Raw genomic sequence first — 18593 nt, forward strand, 5'->3', positions numbered from 1 at the left:
AAGCTTTCTATTCAATTTTGCTTCTATCAAATCTGCTTTCTTCTTTATGTGAAGATAGGTGCTTGCAAATGTATTTGGAAATAGCAGTTAATACTATCCATACTTTTTTTTTTTAAAAAGCTAGTCTACATTACTTTGATTATTCTGAGTCATTGTGCCCTAATATCACTTCTAACAGTTTCTTCCAACCTGTCTTTTCCTGTTTGTAGAACTCTATATTAATTCAGAGTGACTGAGAAGAACTTTTGTTAATGAAGGACTTGAAGAAAAACTCAAATTCATGGTGGGCCACAGGGGGATGACCAGGAAACTTAAGAATAAATAAAAGATGTCATAAAACTAGGGCATAGGCGAGTGAGAGATTGGTCAGGAAGGGAGTGATGTGAATGACAAGAGAGCAAGAGAAATGAATCAGGAAAGGAAAGAAAACATTATATCAGTAAAAAAAAAAAACCATGAGGAAAACTAGGGATTAAAGTTAACTAGGTACTTATGAAGGAAAAGATGTTTCCTAACGACTTTAATAAACAGTCTGGATGATGGCGAGGGGGATCATGTGGTGGAATTAACACTGGTTACAGAATCATGAAATTGATGATCATAGGAATTTAAAGGTAGAAGAGGATTTTAAGATCATTTGTTCTGACCCTTTCATTTTATGGATGAGGAAAATGAAGTACAAAGAGGTTAAATTGATTTGACAAAGGTTAGATAAAAAGGAGGTGGTAAAGTTCAAACCCAGGCTTTTGGAATTCAGATCTAGTGTTTCTTGTGCTATATATTTGGTTTATAATACTGGCAAGCCCTTACTCTTCTCTGGTCCTAAGTTTCTTCATCTGTAAAGTGAATCAATTGGACAAGTGATCTTAACATTTCTTATAGGCTATTATAGCCAATTCTTTAGCTTTTAGGAAATTGTGCCTAAGCCTAGATAATCAACCAAAAGAGTCTGTTTTCCTTAATGATCAAAAGGTCAAGTATAGCTCTATTTAAACTGAGAATAGAAGCAGGATAGAATTTGGGAGAAAATAATTCTTTTTAGGGCTCTAAGCAGAAAAAAGAGATTAGATTCTATACAAGGAATTCTTTGACCTCTTTTGCATCATAGCCCCCTTGGCAGTCTGATGAAGTCTAAGGACCCCTTCTCAGAATAATGTTTAAACTGTATAAAATAAAATAAGTACAATTAAAAAGGAAACCAATTATATTAAAATAGTCACAATTCAGTGGAGAAATATCAGGTGGCAACACTACAGAGTCCCAAAGATGACATCAGCACCTCTGTGGGGGAAATAAGAGGCAGTGTCTATGGAGACAAAGATATTTTCCAAAGATGTTTCCAGAAGAGATGAGTAAGAGTGATAGAATAAAAGCCTATCATTTAACTCAATGCCATAGCCTAAAAGGAAGAGGCTCCAGAGTGATGTCAGTGGAAGTGACCAGCATGCAGACCTGTTTGGAGCATCTCTGTAGTTGCACCACAGAATCTATTTCCAAGTGTTATTAGAGAGCCAGTACCATGGCAACCTGCCTGGTCTATGCTGCTTTTAGTTGATTTTACCCTGACATCTAATCCAATAACAGTAAAAAATAAATTATAAAAAAAGACTGGAAAAAAGGTTCTAGATTCTCCTACTCGTAAGCCAGTATGTTTCCCATTGATCCTCTGCTTATTTTTTTTAATAAAATGAAATATGAGTCACTTAACAGTGTATATTTAAAAGACCCAAGCATCCTTCATAGACTTTACAATCTAGCACTAGCTGTTTTTTGTCCCAAGAACCCCTCATTGAGGGACAAAGGAACCAACATTTTTGCCAGAATGATGTTATGAAGTATACCTTCTCTCTAAATGTCACACTTCCCAGAACCATGTTTGTCTAAATACCACAAAGTTTGAAACAGTATGTTAATTTTTCTTGCCTTTTTCCAAGCCTCCTTGAAGACTGGGCAGGAATCTCAGAATTATACAAGAAAGATGTACATTTTGTTTTCCTTATTTCCTCTTCCCCTCTATGATGACATAATCTAATAGATACCAAAGAAAATTTAATTAAAAAAAATTTCCCCAAATATAGATCAGATTCCCCTTTAATGTGAGTCCATAAAAGCTATACCTAAGTTCAAGGCACTCTCTTAGTCAACACTCAAAATCATAATTCATGAGCCCCATGTGTATTTTTTGTTGTTATTAAGCATGCAAGTCCATAGCACAAATTATCTTTAAAATAAAGGTATTTAATTAAATAAAATTTCAAGGCAAATAAATTTAAAATTATGCATACATTCAAGAACACCTGCACCCTCAGAGTTCTACACCACAGGTGAAACAGACAACTATTGCTCCTAGGACTTTATCATAGCTTGGGGAAAGAAAAAAAAGAAAACAACCTTTGCTTCTAAAGCTGTTGCCTCTTATCTCCCCCACAAAACTGATGATGTTATCTTCTTGGATGGTGTCATCTCTGCTATCAAAAGCCAGCCTCTTAGAATTAGAAGCTAACATTATACTGTTTTTTACTGAATTGTGGCTACTAAGTGTTTGTCTTCCTATGGGAAGGGGCCGTGCTCTTTTCTTAGATAGTTCTTAGTTTTGAGGCTTTATCACTTCTTTTGTGAGTCAGAGTCACATCTGTACCTAGCCAGCATGGGCAAATCTCAGATCAAATTTGTTGTTAATAAACAAAAACAAAAGTAATTTTACTTTTAATTCAGCATGAACTCCTTAGGACTTTTTGATATTTGGACTGCAGGGGATAGATTCCTATCAATTCCCATCCTGCCTCTAATTGCTAGTGCCAGGGCCGGACTATGCTCTTTACTCTGTAACTTTACCTAGAAACACTAAAGGAGCAGGGTTGAGTCAATGACCTTTGAGTTACATTCCTATAGCTTCATCCTGTATTCCTGCAAGTACAACTATATCACTGCCTTCCCTATATCTACAATATTAGGTACATACATTTATTAATTATTATTATTAATATTTTCATCTCTGGTATGAAGACCCCAAATTTGCAATTAAAAACTAAAGAAAGATCAGAGATTAGCTCCCCCTGCCCCTGCCACAACATTAAATGCCATATATAAGAAACTTTACCTAAAGCCAAAAAATCTTATATGGGGATTCATATGTTTTCCAGACATAGTCACAGTAGTGTAATATAAATTACAAATGATTAGACTTGGCTTTATAAAATACATGGGATCATTTCCTTCTAACTACAATAGCCTGTCTTAGTTAATCCAAGTGACAATTAATTGGTCCAAAGGTGACAGTGAAGCCATTAAATGAATCGTCTCAGTAAAGCAGAAAATGCTTGCTTTTTAGCATCATCAAATAGCAGTAAAGCATGAGCACTGGTTAGGAGAATAATAATTCTAGGCAGCTGATTCCAAGTGTCTGTTTTGACCTAATGAGCACTAAAATGAATTACCCAGTAATGGAAAAACAAGCCATGCACTTCGTATTGATGACGTCCTCTTGGCCAACTGCAAAATTTCCCTCTATTGGGAGGGGATGCTTTGTTCTGTTTTATACCAATTGACAAAAATGAATGTGACGACCAGCATTTAGCACAAGGCTCAGCACAGGATGGGCATTCAATAAATCTCATTGACTAATAGGCAACTACATCTAAGCCACAAAAAGCAGATCATTAGTGGATTGATGTTTTCTTTTCAAAAGTAAGCACTGTAATAGGAGGGAGGAAGTATATATGGAGAACAAATCCATGTTATTCACTGCTTAGTGTAAATGTATGTGTGCATAGAGCCAGGATGCTGGGACGCCCCAGGGGAGCATTCTTATGGCGAACTTCCCCTTCTCTCAGGGTGGCAGCCCCTGTTTTATGCATGCTTCTGATTGGAAGTGACTGCTTTGCAGAATCCTACTGACATTCCCATTGGTGGCTTTCAGAGGAAAAAAAAGAATTAAAAATCAAACACGATGACCTCACAACACAGAGATATGTTGTCTGTGTTCTAAAAATAATTCTGCACGTTTCAATGAGAAAGAGGCACCATATATGATTATGTAGGAGACCCTTTCCAATCCTCTTACCTGCTAGTACTTTGTTCTCTGAGGCTACCTTCTAAGTACTCTGTAATTGCCTCATATGTACTGATTTATGCAAATGTCGTCTCCTCCATTAGAACGTAAGCTACCTGGCAGCAACCGGTTCTGTTTTTACTTTATATTCCAGGTATTTAGTACAGTGCCTGACACATATTTAGGGACAGGAACTGGACCTGTGATTTCCTTGGTAAAGGGGACTTTGGGGGAGAAACTTGCTTTAACCAGTGTAGATTGGCACCCTTTCTGCAAGTTATGGTTTTAGAACAGGAGTTCTTAACCTTTTATGTGTATATGTGTCCTGGACCTATCTGGCAGCATAGTGAAGCCAATGGACCTTTTCCCAGAATGTTTTTAAATATAAAAATAAAATACATAATATTAACAATGAAGCCAGTTATTAAAGTTGGAGCCTAGAGTCAGGAAGACTCATCTTCCTGAGTTCAAATCAGGCCTTAGACACTTAACAGCTGGGTGTCTTAACAGCTGGGTGTCCGTGCGCAAAGCATTTAACGCTGTTTGCCTCAGTTTCCTCATCTGTAAAATGAGCTAGAGAAGGAAATGACAAACTGCTTTAGTATCTTTGCCAAGAAAATCCCCAAATAGGGTTATGAAGAGTCAAACATGACTGAAACAACTCAACACCTACAATAACAAAGAGATGTTTGAGGATTAAGGGATCAGGGTCAGGGAATCATTGCTAGAAAACTCAGAGGGACCTTAGGGATCATCGATCCCAACCTGCTCATTTTATTGGTGAAACCCAAAGAAATTAAGTGACTTCCCCAGAGTCACACAGCTATTAAGTGACAGAACCAGGATTTAAACCCAGCCCCAATGACTTCAAATTCAGTGTTCCTTTAAGATAGTACTTCGTATGTAGGCAGGCAGATTGCAGAATTGAAAAAGTTAGGGATCTGAAAAGAATAGCACTTGTGACCTTCAGACACTGAAGCATTTTTGTTCTTTGCCCTCTCTTCCTTTTTTTACTCTTTATTATGCTTGGGCAGTCAAAGACTTTCAGGAGTGTGTTTATAATCTGATAGAGCAACATTTGAAGACAAGTGTGGCTTGCAGGGGCAGAAGGCTAGGCCTTCTGGAGTGTCCTTCCCCTAGATTGCGTCAGCCTAGATCTAAGGACCAGGACCATAGACCTTCGGACTGAAAGGAACCTCCAATCTTACAGATGAGGGTAGTGACTTTCCCCAGATCAGTTAATAAATGTCAGAGCCAGAGACCTTGTTCAAGGACACATAAGTAGTAAAAAGTAGAGTTTTGGGGTCAAGCCCCCCCTCAGATCATAACAAGTAGGGCTGTGAGGAGCCCTGTGCCACACCTTTAAGGTACAAATTTGCTCTTTCTCCTATCCCTTCATGCCCATAAAGGTCCTAAAAATTCTCGCCTTCTAACATCCTCCCTGTAGTAGCACTTAGAGTCATAAAATCGACAACTTCAGGATTTTTTTGAAAAAAAAAAACTTTCCATCTCCTCCAATTTGGAGGCACACCTGCTCTCCCTCCTAACGTGAATGACAGCCAGCTCCTAATCTTCACTTCAGAAAACACCAGCTTAGCCCTCCTTTTCAGACAGAATTCCCTTTCTGAATATCTGAATATTGCCAAGGTTGTTCCAAATCTCTATAAACTGAATGAGAATGATGGAATTGGTTTGCAGGAATTTGCTGCTGTGGCAGTTTTCTGAGCATAACATTTGAACTGATTTCTCGGCAGTCCCCAAGGCTGCAGGGATGTGTCTGGAGGAGTGAGAAGCCATTGGCACCATTTTCCTCTTACAAAGCTGTATGGTGAGAAGGAACAGCTACCTGGGCAGAGTTCTTATCTTTTCATGCTGATGCTGACACCAGCAATTACTTATGGGGAATCTTTTTTATTTGGAGGAAGTGATTTTTTTCTGATAGTTTAGTTTCCTCTTACACATAGACAAAGGTGACTTTTATTGTGGTTAACATTTAAAGTGTCCCAGGCACAGTATACCACAGTATACCTGGCACAGTATACCACCCCTCCCCCAAGGCAGCTTGGTGGCACAGTAAAGACAACCTGACATTTGGAGCCTGAAATATCTCAGTTCTAATCCTGTCTTCAACATTTAACTAGCTGTGTAACTGTGGGCAAGTCATTTAACATCACTTTGTCTCAGTTTCCTCATCTGTAAAATAGGGATAAAAATAGCACCTATCTCATGGGATTGTTATGAGAATCAAATGAATAAATCAAATATGCAAAGTGCTCTGTAAACCTTAAAGAACTATATAAATTTTAGTAATTATTATATTATTATTCATTTAAGAAGCCATTTTAGAAACAACGTGTACATTTGGATGGTAGCACAGATATTCAAGTCAAATCAACAAGCATCTATTAAGCACCTTCATCATTCATTTGTCTTCCCCTTCCCCCATCCAGACCTGAGATTTCACAAATATAGGGAACTCCAGGTGCAGAAACTCCTCCCCGCCCCCCTGTACATGAGCAATTCATCTGTAACTGATAGTTTTAGAGTGGGGGTTTTTAAATGGTTTGTGTCACAGACCCTCTTGGCAATCTGGTGAACCTAGGGACCCCTTTAGAAGAATATTTTTAAATGCATATAATAAAATAGGCAGAATTGCCAAGGAAACCAGCAGAGCATTTTGTATGTGCTTAATAATTTTGTAATCCATTTATACATTTATTCATTCATGTATAAATGGACATGTGGAGTGGTTTACCATTTGGAGCTAGGAAAGTCAAGATTAGATAAGGGAACAGCTAGCAGTCCAGTTTGGCTGATGACTAGTATGAGAGGAAACCTGGCTTAGTACAGTGGTGTCAAACTCAAGTAGAAATGGATCCCTATGGGCTACATATTGACTTCTTGTTGTTCAGTCATATCTGACTCTTTGTAACCCCATTTGGGCTTTTCTTGGCAAAAATAGAGGAGTGGTTTGCCATTTCTTTCTCCAGCTCAGATGAGGAAACTGAGGCAAATGGGATTAAATGACTTGCCCAGGGTTACACAGCTAGTCAGTGTCTAAGTACAGATTTGAACTCACGTAGATGAGTCTTCCCGATTCCAAGCCCAGTACTCTACCCACTGCATCAACTAGCTGCCCACATACTGATTTAGAAAACTATAAGTTAATATTATCTATGTTGCGTTTTTATTTATTTTGTTAAACACTTCCCAATTACATTTCAATAGAGGAAGAGAGTTGGCGTGAGCAGGGAGGCACCAGTTTGATACCTCTGGTATAGTGGATAAGGTTTTGGACTAGGAGTTAGGAAGAGCTATGTTCAAATCCTTTCTCACACACTTACTAGAGAGATGAGGGGAGGGTGAGGAATAGGCTAAAGGGGGGTATAGAAGGGTGTTTAGATTAATAGGAATGGAAGGATAAAGGAAGGATTCTTGGAGGCGGGCTAGGTTAAGTAATAAGAGTCAAGGTGGTGGGTAGAAGTAATGGAGTCAGGTGGGATAGGAAATAAGAGACATGCACAAACATGAAAACAAAGAGCAGGAGTAGAATTTGTTAGGGAAAGCATACGTCTATATAGGTATGTATGTATGTGTATGTATGTCTATGTCTATGTATATATCTATATACAAATATATCTGAACTTAATTGTAGCCTTGGGTAGGGGAGAAAGGGAGGAAAAGAACAAAGTAAAAAGTGTACAGCAGAGAACAAAAGAAAACTTACAAGAAAGCAAAGATGGACAACTCTTAATACAACATGTAATATTTATTATACAGGCTTTCTTGAAATGGAAATTTATTGCTATATATTTTAAATCCTCTCACATTCTACTGTGCGCATGACATGCTTTTTTTCCTTTTATCACTTTGTACTTGTTTCAATATTTAAGTTTATGATATGTTTCTTTTTCTTTTCTCTATTGTATATTTGAGTTTTGTTGTTTGAATCCAAAATAATAATAATAATAATAACTTTTAAAAAACACAAAAAAGTTTACTAGCTGTGTGACCCAAGATACATCTCTAAAAGGAGGTAGGGGAAATGGACTTAGCAGCCTCTAAAGTTCCTTCCAACTCGAAATCTATGACCCTATGATCCTATGTGGGGGAAGGGGAGTGCCTGTGAGATAAAGCTAGAAAAGATGGAAGTGAGGGGTAGGGAGAAACAGAGTTTTGATTGGGTGGGTTTTTAATTCCATATCTGGCTAATGTTTCTCTTATTTAAACAGCAGTGCCAGACTCTTAGCATTGTTTTTCCTGTTTCCAGGCTTAAGGAAATAGCAAAGGCCTCATGCCTTTACAAGGTGGCATCATTGAGCCAGTCTATATAGGGGCTACCAAGATCAGTCACAAGAGGAAAGGAAGAAAAAGAACTCACCCACTATGAGTTATAGTGCAGGGTAGAAACTGTGCTTTGAAGTTTTTCAATTAAAATTAGAGAAGTAGTTTTCAAAATAATTAATAAATGAAGACTGCAAAGCAGTGGGGGTGGGGACAAAGAGACCTAATAAAGGTATTATGTCAGATTCATATAGATGAGGACATGATAAAAGGATTTTGAAATATGACTTATTTATTTTATTTATAGCAGGTTTATTTTTTCTCTGATGGGTTTTAATTAAGTGTTTTAAGGTAAGAAGAGGCATTGTTGGGCATGAGAAAGAGAGCTGGCCTTGGACAAGAATACTGGGTTCAATTTTCCCCTCTAATGCATACTGACTAAATGACCTTGGGCAAGTCACTACTGGTCTCAGTATCTCAAGCAATTATCTAAGACTTTAAAGTTATAGAGTAGGTACTGATCTCCATTGGTAGATGGAGTGATCTCATTGGAAGTCCCCTATACCAATGAAATCACTGGTCAGGTCGATTCAGGTCAGCAAAACTTTATTAAGCACTTACTGTGTGTGAAAGAAAGTGAAAGGGGAGGAGGAAGAGAAGGGAGGACAAAGGAAGGAAGAAGGAAGGAAAGAAGGAAAGAGAAAAAGAAAGGAAGGAAGAAAGGAAGAAAGAAGAAAAGATGGGAAAAAGGAACAGAGCCAGAGATAAAAGCTTTATAAAACATGATGGAGGTACTGGGATGAGGAGAATCCTATCCATTAAATGAAGTCTCTATTAAATGAAGTGTCATACTGATTTATAGATAGACAAGTTCCCAAAACTAGTTTGTCTCAGTAGATATATCATTTGGTCACCATTTCAATTCTAGTATCCATTCCAAGAAAGCAGAAAGTATCTCTCAAGGCAGTTGTAAGACAGGAATAGGAGACTCTATTTACGAGCTGAACACTTCATAATAAAGGCCTGAGTCAGATGCTGTGGGGTGTCTCTGGGCCTTAAGAATGAGCCAAGTGAAAACAGCTCTTAACACAACTGGGCTCTGCGGGGTGCTAAAAATGATAGCTCCCTGCTTATGATGCTCAGCCCTTGGAAACCTGAAGATTTCTAAAACTGGAAGCCACAGAAAAATCAGCCCCCCAGAGGAGTATTCCTTGAGAAAGAGAAGGTCCCAGAATTTCAGATTTGAGACAGAGTCGACTTCACTGGTTCCATGAAAACATAACTGGGGGAGACAATGATTTGAGGGCAGATAGTTCCAAAGGAACAGTATTGCAGAGGAGAGAAGAGAAAACAGCAATCAGCAAGCGTTTATTAAATGCTTACTACATTCCAGACACTGAAAGGGAGGATAAATAGGAATAGGGAGGAAGGATGGAACAAGGGAAAGGATGAAGGAGACAAGGGTGAAGGGAGAAAAGGACATAGGTGGCAAGGGAACGGAGGAGGAGGAGAAGAGTATGGAGAACAAGATGGTAGTGGGAATGGACGAGGGGAGGGTCACCACACAGGCAACCTGCCTTACGTTAAGAAGAGAGTGTGGATGGGAAGAAACTGGAGGGGTGGAAAAAAAGAAAAGGACGAAGGAGATGGAGGGCAGGAGGAAGGGAAGAGTAGAAAGTATGAGAGAGTGGGAAGTGAAGGGAAGGAAGGAGAGGGAAGGCATGAGGGCAGAGCAGAGTAGAAATGGGAAGAGAGGCAGCCCTCACACAGAGTGACCTTCCAGCAGCACTGGGGTGATTTATAACGACTCTATCTCAGAGTCACACTGGATGGGACAGTATTATGAGGGTATTCCTATATTCACGGTGAAATATAGTTCTGTTATCTGGGTTCCACAAGGCATAGACAGCAGACTGAGTGAATGCTAATGGGATGAAGAGATTTCTAGCAGTCTCCACGGACAGTTTGATCTGAGCCAGTTTCCATTCTTTCTGTATTGTTACATATGGCCTTCATGCTCCAAGCTCCTCCTTTTATTACTGGGAGGAGTACACCCTAGAGAGAGAGATAAAGCCCCACCCGGCTCAGCTTCATGGACAGCATAAGAATTAGGCTCATGGGGAGTCAGAGCCTGTGTTGAGGAATCCAGCTGCCTCTCCTTCTCTCTGAACTTGGTCCCCCCATAGACCCATCACAGAGTGAGCATTCATCATTTTAGTAAGTAATGGCCTCTCGGGCCATTTTATTCCATCTTCTAATCTCTATTGTTACATCTAGGTAGCTAAGTGGCCCAGTGGATAAAGCACAGGGTCTGAAGTCTGGAAGACCTGAGTTCAAATCCATCCTAAGAGACTTCCTAGCTGTGTGAACCTGGGCAAGTCATTGAACTGTGCTTACCTCAGTTTCCTCAGTTGTAAAATGGGGGTAATAAAAACTTTTACATCTCAGAGTTGTTGCTGTAAAGTGCTTAGCTCAATGCCTAGCACATAGTAGGTGCTTAATAAATGCTTATTCCCTTTCCTTCTCAACCTTCCAAATGAGGTGCTTTTCATGCTAAACCACACAGAATCCCAACCTCCACAGCAACTCACTGGAAGTTAAGAAATAACACAGACCCAGAGCTGCAGGACTCCTGTATCAGGCGCTATAGCAAACCACAAAGCAGCCTTTATTTTATGGGTGGAGAGCTTAAAGCCCAGCTATATGCAGGCCAGGTGTTCCAAATAAGAATTACACCATCACCTTGATTCCTGCAAAGATGAGTAATACAGAAATGTGCTGTGTCAATTCAAAGGGGAAGGCGCCGGCTTCATGCAAGGGACTTGGCGGGTGATAACTTATCTAAAGAGCAGCTAGGTGGCGCCATAGAGTGCCAGGCCTGGAGTTAGGAAGACTCGTCTTCCTGAGTTCAAAATCTGGCCTCAGATACATACTAACTGTGTGACCCTGGGCAAGTCACTTAACCCTGTTTGCCTCAGTTTCCTCATCTGTCAAATGAGCTGGAGAAGGAAATGGCAAACCACTCCAGTATCTCTGCCAAGAAAACCCCACATGCGGTCATGAGGAATCAGACAAGGCTGAAAATGACCAGATAACAACAAAACTTAACTAAAATGAGACCTGTGATGTCAACACAAATTCTCTCATCTCAGGTTTAAATGAGTCTCTTCGCTTCTCCACACCTCATTTTCCTATTATTGGATTAAGAAATCTCAAAGGACCTCGTCGCTTTAACACTCTGTCCCTCTGGAGAGGCAGTTGTGGGGCAGCGGAACGTGGACTGCATTTGGAATCCCAGGACCTCTCCTTGAATCACAGCTTGGCCACCCGTTCTGTGAGACATTGAGCAAATCACCTACCCTCTCCAGCCCTCAGAGACCCATCTGTGCAATGATAAAGGGGAAAAAATGGTACAGTGGAGGAAAAGCTCAAAGGACTTGCGTTCAAGTCCCATCCCTGATAATGAAGTGAGCTTGGATGACTCACTCAACCAACCAGAGGTCTCAGAATCTTGTCTGTAAAATGAAAGACTGGACTAGATGACCGCTGAGGTCTCTTCCACCTCTAGGTCAACGATCTAAAGTCTTCTGAAACATTTTGGTCGTCAGTTTCCTCATCTACAAAACGAAGGGATTAGTCTGCATGGCCTCTGAGGGCATGGCCACTCTATGATTCCATAACCGGTTGACCTCGAAGGTCCCAGCTCTAAGATTATGATGCTAGGATCAAAGTTATGGGTTTTCCCCCTCATTACAAGGAAAAAGAAAAGGTTCCTCGCTGCCCCTTTGCCTGCCCCTGTGGCACCACTCGCTGCCTCTTTCCTCCTGCTCAGCGAGGGAGGAAAGGACGAAACTCAGAATTTCCACTGAAGGTGCCGCTCAGATGCCACTTTGTGCACACTGGACCAGGGCTTCTCCTGGGCAGAGCCGTTATTGTCCATCAGAATATTTGTCTCAAATAAATAGTCAGCCTCGTCTTGGGGGTCAATGAATGGTAGCATCTTTGCCAAACATCACCTCTTCAGGATGTTCTATAGGAGCTATAGTTGATGAAGGTGTTTATAAAGACGTCCTCAGGAGCTTATTTTTACATCCAACTATACACTGCGTTGTGATTTAAGACTCCAATATAATTGACTGTTTCTGTTGCCATTATAAACCACAAGAGCAAACTTTTGAGTGATTTGTACGCATTACAATTCTCCAGACCAAAATATTGACTTAGAATGCTACTTTGGCGTCTTTTATTTATTTAAATTTTACCTGGGTCCCCTAGAAAGCACAAAAACATAGTGAATAAGCATTTCTAAATGTGGAGTGATTTACATAACTCACCATATTAATGTTTGTGCATTCCACTGACCCTCATGCTTTTTTCCCTGATGCTGTTTCCCAGTGAATACATTTTAAAAAGCCAAGATACTTGTGACAGAGCAATTGGATCTGAAATCCTATGAGAAGTCTAAGCTATTTTCTTCTGTGACAAGCAATTGGTTTGTATCTTTCTCTCCCTATCCCTGTATCAATTGCCAGCTCACATTCCACGTTTTCTCATGACTTCCAAACCTGATCTGTGTTCTTCCTTTTCATCCTATTCTTCTATCATCATCCTCAAAGAGACTTCAATATAGATAATAGTAATTATTATTATAGGTAGCATTTATACCTGCTGTGTGCCAGGTACTATGCTCAATTCTTTTTTTTTAGTTATTTCAAATATCTTAATAATAGTTCTGTGCAAGGCATTTAAAATATCAGTTTGTGAGAATAAACTCCATAGGAGAGAGAGAGAATTTAGAGCGCAGGTAGCCACAGAGCTGAGGAATTTTCTTGATTTGGGGCAGGATCTGAGAATCCACTGTTTTCTGATCAGCTTTGTGCTACTCCATAATCTCGTATTTCCCTTTTTCTGCATCAAAAATAATTTCTCCTTCTTGGTGTCTAGGTTTATAGAGCCTCCTCTTCTTAAAGTAAGCATCAGTAAGATGATTTGGAATTGTTACATACTAAAGGTTAATCCTGGTAGAGGTGGCAACGAAAAATTTCTGATGGGTCCTTCTCAGAGGAACACGGGTGATGGTCAGAGGTTCGGTCACCAGTAGCAAGCCACTAGCCAACTGCTTCAGGAAGACCACTCATTTGCCCCTGTGGCAACAGGTGAGCATGGCTAAGTGCATTTTAACACAATACATACATACATATATATATATATATATGTGTGTGTGTGTGTGTGTGTATATATATATACACATATATATACATATATATACATAATTTTCCCCAATTACATCTAAAATAATTTTTCATATTCAGGGTTTTTTTAAGTTTTTAATTCCAAATTCTATCCTTCCCTTCTTCTCCTTCCCCCTTCTAGAGAAGGTAAGCAATCTGATATAGGTTCCACATGTGCAATCATGCTTTTTACAAATATTATCTCATTTGATCTTCACAACAGCCCTGAGAGATAGATACTATTATTATTTCCATTTCACAGTTGAGAAAACTGAGGAAAACAGAAGTTAAGTGACTTGACCAGTATAACATGGCTAGTAAGTGCCTCAGGCCTGATTTGAACTCAGGTCTCCCCAACTCCAGGCCCCATGCTCTATGTACCACTTAGCTACATGAGATATACATCTAATTCTTCTAATGACCACACAATTCTTCCATCTCCTCAACTACAAAGACTCTTCTCTGCCTGTCTTTATCCAACAATAACAGGGTCACACTTTAACCGTAACTCTTTCTCATTAACTCCCGTGCGTGAAATTTTCATGAGTAGATCCTCCTTATCTGCGAACAGATATGTTCAGTTTTTTATAATATCTGGCTTCCAGCCTCATCATTCAACTTAAGCAACCCCCTCCAAAGTCACCACACATCTCTTATCATTATATCTCGTATATCTCTCTAGAAGATCTGAAGACCTTTTTCTCGGTCATCAACCTTCTTGACCTCTCTGCCATCTTTGACCCTGTCTATCACCCTCTTCTCGATGCTCTCTTCTCTTTTGGTTTTCACGATGCTGCTTTCTCCTGCTTTTCCTCCCCATTATCTACTAGCTCCTTTGTCTCCTGGAGACATGTCAAATTCAATAGAACCCAAACAGAACTTATTATCAGTTCTCCAGAACTCTTTCCTCTTCTATCAAGGTCACCATTATGCTTCTAGTCACACAGGCTCTCAACCTCGGTGTCACCCTTGACCGATGACCCCCATTCACTCCATGTATCCAATCTGTGGCCAAATTACATTGTTTTTACTTTCATAACATCTCTCACATACATGTCCTACTCTCTACTCACGTAGTCACAATTCTAATGCAGACTTTCTCTCCTGGACTATTGTAATAGCCTTCTCATTGGCTTTCTGGCCCAATGTGGCTCCCCACTTCAGTCCATACACTGCTCTGCTGCTCAGGGGATTTTTCTAAAGGGTACATCTGACCGTGTCACCTAAGTACTTCATAAAGACTAGTGTCCCCTTATTTCCTTTAAAATCAAATATAACCCAGCTCCTTCCTATTTTTTCATTCTTCTTACACACACTATACAGGTGAAGCACATTTGCTGTTCCTGTCACACAATACTCCATCTCCTATATCTGTACTGATTGTCCTCAGTGCCTGGAATACTCTTCTTTCTCACCTCTGTCTCCTGACTTCCTGGGCTTCCTCCAAGACTCAGTTCAAATCTCGCCTTCTACAGGAGGCATTGCCCAGTTCCCCAGCTGCTAATTCCTTCTCTCTAAGATGCCCTTCCATCTACTTATGATGTATATATACCTATATATATAAGATACATAGGTATATATCTTGTATATACCTAATCATCCACACATGGTCTACCCCAATAGAATGTGAGCTCTTGAAGGTGGGGACTCATTGTTTTTCCTTTCTTTGTATCTCCAGTGCTCATTACAGCACCTGAGACGAATGCTTAATAAATGCTTCTTGACTGACTATGATCCTAAAAAAAACACAAAACAAAAAACCTTCCTTTCACTTCTCTACTCTATCTAGCTATTCTCCCATCTCTCTAACCTCCTTCCACAGCCAGACAGCTTCAAAACATTATCTATCCACTCTGTCTTTACTTCCTTACCATTCTCTCATCAGTCCTTTCCAATATGGCTTTCACTCCCAACATTTTAATGAAACTGCCCTTTCAAAGGGGCAGTAACTGACTACTCATCAGATTCAATGGTATTTTTCATATTATTTTCCTCCATGAACTGTATCTTGTAGACAAACTCCTTTTCTCCAAATAAACCGTGCAGTTTCCCATCTCCTTGTCTTTACCTGTCCTCAACCTTGCTTATTGAATTCCTACTGAATATATGAAGACCAACTGAAATTCCACCACCTCTATAAAGCTTTATCAATCTCCCATAAGTGTTCCAATAAGATTTTGACATTATAATACATTAATTATTGTATGGTATAATTACATAAGTATGTATCTTTCTATTACTTTCTGCTACTACTGCAGTCTTTGAAGGTAGAGACCTAGTATTATTTCAACTTTTTATCTCTACTCATGCCCACCAAACTGAGTGTTCTGTATGTAACGGGTGCATGATAAATATTTGTAGAGTTGAATGAAATGACTTTATTACTCCAAAATCCATAAATAGAAACTCTGTTCCAGCAATTCTGTGTTGCAATGCACATGGTCTCTCAAATAACTGCTAGAGCTCCAAAATGCTTGGGTTCAGATGATTAAATTGAAGAATCAGAAAGACTGGCCACCTCCCAGGATTGTCTTTGGTCCTCATCAATGCCTATTTTCATCATATAGCTTAGCATGGGTCTACAGGTTTATTGCCATTGAGCAATGCTGTAAAACTCAAAAAGAAATGGGGGCCACTTATCTATACGTATGGCAGCTAGATGGTGCAGTGGATGGAATGCTAGGCCTGGTTATGAGGACTTATCTTCCTGAGTTCAAATCTGGCCTCAAAAACTTACTAGCTGTGTGACCCTGGACAAGTCACTTAACCCTGTGTACCTCAGTTTCCTCATCTGTTAAATGAGCCGGAGAAGGAAATGGGAAACCATTCCAGTATCTTTGCCAAGAAAACCCCAAATGGGGTTGCAGAGAGTTGCACACAACTGAAAAATGACTCAACAACAATCTGTACATAAGGATCCTTTTGGGTAGCCTGTTAACTTAGCTTTAAAATGTAATATTACCTATGTTTTATTATATCTTTATTTATTTTGTTAAATATTTCCTCACTGATTCTAATATGGTTCTAGAGCACAGTGTCTAGCATATAGTATGCACTTAAATATTTGTTGACTGACTGACATATTCCTTTTATATCAAATTTTTTCCATCTTTCAAGGCATACAGTTCAGGTTTCTCTTTGGCCCATGAAGGCTTCTCTGATCACTTCACTTCAGGGATCTGTTAGAGCCCCTTGGCTGGGTCCTTCCTGTGCCCTTATCGTGTTCTACCATCTATTATACTCCTTGGTGCCCATACCATGTCCATATTAGGAGCATAGATTTAGAACTGGAAAAGCCCCTTCATTTTCCAGACGAGGAAGTGGGCCATGTAGCATCTCCCATTTCCAGCCTTTACACAGGCTGTCCTTCAGACCTAGAATATACTTTTTCCTCATCACTGCCTATTTTAATCCTTAGATTCTTTTAAGATTCAGGTCAAGTATTCTGTAGAAAGCTACAGGAAGTATATAGATATCGCCCCAGTTGCTAGGTCCCTGCTCCCTTCTCCTACCTTGCCAAAAAGTTATTTTGTATTTGCTATAGATATATTTTCTATTATTTCTCTGTGCATATTCAGTTATCCCTTCTATATCATGGGTGTTAGGGGCAGCACCCACAATCTGGAAAATCTGTGTAAAGTTTGTTGACCCTTTCTTCATACCAGAGAAGAAATTTGATTTTTTTCTTTTTTTATGGGGTATTTACAGTACTTTATATTAAAATTTGGGTTAAGTATTTGGTTCATATTCTACATGTAGGTCAATGTTAAATAAAAATTATTTTTCTGTGTCATCTGCTGGCTTTTGTGTGTCATCTGCGGCTTCTGCAAAACTTCCCAGAAATTCCCATTTAATTTCTTATGCTGACCCATGATATATCAAAATCAGGATGGGGAAAGTCATGATGTGGAAAGGATAACTGTATATTGTTTCTTTTAACGCAATGTAAGCTCCTTGAGGGTAAGAATTGTCTCATTTTTATTTTTGTATTGTTGGCATGAAGTACTGTGCATGAGATTTAATAGATGCTTAATAAATTCTAGATGAATTGAAATCAGTTGAATTCAATTAAATGATTTTCCAAAAGTCACGCTATTCCTGTTACTAAAATCTAGTATCATGTTAGCTTGTTTCTTGTCCCATTGCATTGTTGAATCTTATCTATCTTGTAGTCAACTATGGGCCCTAAATATTCCTCTTTTTTCTTCCCCCTCCAATCTTTCCCTATCATGGGGAAAAAGAGATTTGTATTCCCTTTATTCTTATGTTTACTATCTTGTTCCTACTGAATTTATACTGATTTTTAGGACCATTTATTCAAATTATCAGATAATTTAATGCCTGTCTTTTCCATGTTGTCCCCTTTATGGGGACAACAGCCCCATAAAATTTAGCATCATTCACAAATCCAAGCAGCATTTCATGATTTATTTGTCTAGATTATCAACAATGACTTGACCAGGAAAGCCTTTATAACCACGCAGTAATAAGCAAAATTAACAAAAAAGGAATATGACAAATGATGGAGAGGCTGCAGGCAAATTGGCACATTGATGTACTATTGTTGAACCGTGAATTACTACAGGCATGCTAGAAAGCAATTTGGAGCTATGCCAAAAAGTCACTAAATTATGCTCATACTTTAACCCAGTAATACCATCACTGGCTCTATCAAAGAGAAAGGGAAAGGGCCCAATAAATTTAAAAACATTAATAGCAGCTCTTTTTGTAATGGCAAAGAACTAGAAAGCAAGGGGGTGCTCATCAGTTGAGGAATGATGGAAAAATTATTGTATATAAATGTAATGTTATGTTATTGTTCCATAAGAAATGATGAAAGAGACATTTTCAGAGAAATCTGGAAAGATTTGTATGAACTGATATAGAGTAAAGTGAAAAGAACCAGGAGAATAATTTATTGTTATAACAAAAACGTTGTTAAAAATGAACAATTTTGAAAGACTGAAGAGCTCTGATCAATGAAATGATTAACCGTAATTCCACAGGACTGATAATGAAGCATACTA

At 39.1% G+C, this 18593-nt stretch overlaps 1 protein-coding gene across 3 annotated transcripts in view; it reads left to right on the forward strand.

Annotated features, from left to right (window-relative positions):
* The window catches only part of MYRIP (myosin VIIA and Rab interacting protein), a 421897-nt gene that overhangs the window by 151922 nt on the left and 251382 nt on the right, over nucleotides 1-18593 (forward strand). The window contains exon 1 of one of the 3 annotated variants that reach the window (XM_027872433.1): nucleotides 13469-13491. The exons of the other annotated variants lie outside the window; for them this stretch is intronic. The gene's annotated coding sequence lies outside the window, so the exon portion shown is untranslated. Of the gene's footprint in view, nucleotides 1-13468; nucleotides 13492-18593 lie in introns of those variants that run through there. 3 annotated transcript variants of the gene reach the window in all.

This window comes from Vombatus ursinus, unplaced genomic scaffold (genome assembly GCF_900497805.2).
Source record: "Vombatus ursinus unplaced genomic scaffold, bare-nosed wombat genome assembly UNPS02014799.1, whole genome shotgun sequence".
NCBI lineage: Eukaryota > Metazoa > Chordata > Mammalia > Diprotodontia > Vombatidae > Vombatus > Vombatus ursinus.